Raw genomic sequence first — 2,938 nt, 5'->3', positions numbered from 1 at the left:
AGTTCGCGCAAGAGGATCATATCAGTTTATGAGACAAATCACCAACACCGTTAAGCTCGATTTCATTTTAAGCTTTAAACAATTTACCTAGATTGTCAGTATATTTGTCCTCTTAAATTCTCAACACAAATTTCAATCGATTCGAGATACGATATTAATGTTTTAGAGACTTAAACTTAATTGTGTATCACTCCACTTAAATATACTCCCGTATCCAGATCCCAAATATTCAGTCTTACAGGTGAGTATACCACAGCTGATATCTGTAAAGGGGTTAGATGCAAAACCGTGAGAGCTCAGGTCAGAACTTCCGTTCAGCAGAGAGATGACGGCTCGACTTTTGGTGGGTCCCCTTTAGAGGATCTTTTTGCATTTCAACAGCAGTGACTATCAATTTTATTATTTCATCAGCATGCTGAGGGCAAAGCTTATGTTTCAAAGCTTTAGCAGAAAGTATTATCCGGGGACTAGGTCAGTACTTCCATACAGCAGAAGTCCCGGGATAATACCCCAGATATCACTGAGTATAAAGACCTAGTATCTCAGAATATGGGACCTTTCAAACAAGATTTCGGGGGTTACCCATATATTCAAGAATAGTTACCCACGAATTAAGCAAGTTTGAATTTAGGTTTATATCTCGTTTCAATTTACTAAATGTGCGAAAATCTACTGACACATCCATAGTAAGATTGTTTAACTCTTTTTAACTTTACATTTCATTAGCGTGCCGTGATAGTCCACTGATGTACTATCATTTCCTCTTTTTCGCAACCAAACTCATTATTGAATTTTATCATGTTTTTGGCTTTTTCAAATTTTCAAATGTTTTTGGATTTTCTGAAATTTCCCTACTCCCCCTAAAATGCAAACACATTTTAAAGAAAATTTGAAAACTTCTAGACTTTTAACCCACTAGGAACATAAAAAGTAAAACCAACTGTACAGAAACTTGACAACCGACACTGAATCACATCAAATCGCCATTCACTAGGCATAAACAATCTGAACTCCCCCTATCACAAATCATTTTCTCATTTAGATTTCAAAACACTTAAGTTTGTTTTAATCGAAATGACTTTTCCGGAAAATGAATTTGTATTGATAACAACCACTTGTAAGATTATCAATTTTAAGAACGGGGATGTGGTTCATCATCTTGTCTATCTTTTGCCATATATAGTAAATCAAGTACAATTTAATGTCCCTAATTTACCATTTGCATTTAATAACCTTCTGTATCACTTGTAAATGTAACATTCTCAAAATTTAACCACAAATACCACTTGTGGGATCAAGATTACCACTTGTAGATACCCAAAAACTACCAATTGTAGGAATGTTACGTCTACATCACCATTTTACCAATCAAAATGCCGATTCCTGCTTCGCAATTAACCACCTGGAAGCTCCGGCGTAGTCCTTTCACCTGTAAAACATTCAAAAATTAATCACAAACATTCAAACTTCTCAAATACTAAAAAGATGCCAATTCCTGATCCACGATATAAACTTGGGATCTCCGGCATAGTCCTTTGACTATTCTGGGAAACAAACTTCCCTCCAAGTCTTCTCAGACTTGAGGGCTTTCAACTCCTCAGCTGTAGGGTTATATGTCGCCTTTTTAGTTGCGTAGAAATCTTTTACCCCTTTAGCTCTCCCACTCAACATTTTCCCAAAAATATTTTTAACATTCCCGTTGAATGTTTTCTCGACATCAAATTCTTTTTCTTCATTGTAAAATTGATTTAAAATTTCAATTTTACCAATTTTCTTTTTAACTTCCTCAAACTTCAGTGATGGAAAAACATCATCATTCAATGAAATTTTCTCCACAACTTGTGGCTCTTCTGGCTTTGTGGAACCAGATTCATCGCCGACCTTTTCTACTACTCTTTTAGCAACCCACACTTGGTTGTCATTTCCTTTTCTTTTGTAAAATTTTTCCTTTTTCGAACATTCCCCAACCTCATTTTTCGAATTTTCAAAAATTTTAGATTTTTCAACAACTTTTTCTTTCAACTTCTGAGAAACTCCCTGTTTTGCTTTGATATCTTTCGAACAATCCGATGCAATGTGACCAGCTTCATTGCATTTCAAACAGGTTTGAGCATTTCTCGGATGAAACACTCCAGTTCCATTCTTTCTCCTCTCAGCAAGAAACTCTTTGTTAGACTGTCTCCAAAATGGTTTCTGCTTGTGACACCTGTGTCACTTCAACCATCAAACAAATGCCAAACCAAGGAAATATTGTATTTCATACTTGGGATTTGTATAAATATGTGTATGCTTTGCACATATCAATTCTTGTTCAATTTCATACTCTACAACGCTTTCTGGAGAATTATACGCAAACTGGTGCATAAACGTACTCAGTTTAATGCGACAAATACTCCGGGAGACCATCATACACTTAACATACCTTAAATAACCTTTACATAACTTAGAAATAAGTTTTGAAGGCTTTGGTATGGCAAAAACAAGTTAATTCGCTTACAGGGACTAAACTTGACAAACTGCGAAAGTATGCCAATTTGAACTGTAACGAACATTCCGGAACATGTCCATAAGTTAAACATACCATATATATCCTTTACATAGCTTAGAAATAGGCTTTGAGGGGTTTGGTATGCTAAAACAAACTTTTGGATCATTCAGGGACTAAAAGTGTCAAAAAGTGCATAAGTTTGCACTTTCGCGCATAACTCACGTTCTAAATACATCCGGACATCCAAAAATTTATGTAAGCATCCTTATATTATGCCTTAGTGTTTGGCATGAGAAAAATCCATTTGTCGCGTCATTTGGATCGTCTTTCGCGCTTATGCGCATTCCGTCGTAATTAAGCGAACATCGCGATCGTACGGCCAAACGAACCGACATCCGACATATTTTTGGGCATGTTTCATGTCCACAATGTTTAGGCATCATTTTAGGG

The sequence above is a fragment of the Helianthus annuus genome, chromosome 7, assembly GCF_002127325.2.
Source record: "Helianthus annuus cultivar XRQ/B chromosome 7, HanXRQr2.0-SUNRISE, whole genome shotgun sequence".
In the NCBI taxonomy this organism is placed as follows: domain Eukaryota; kingdom Viridiplantae; phylum Streptophyta; class Magnoliopsida; order Asterales; family Asteraceae; genus Helianthus; species Helianthus annuus.
This window is presented reverse-complemented; position numbering follows the sequence as displayed.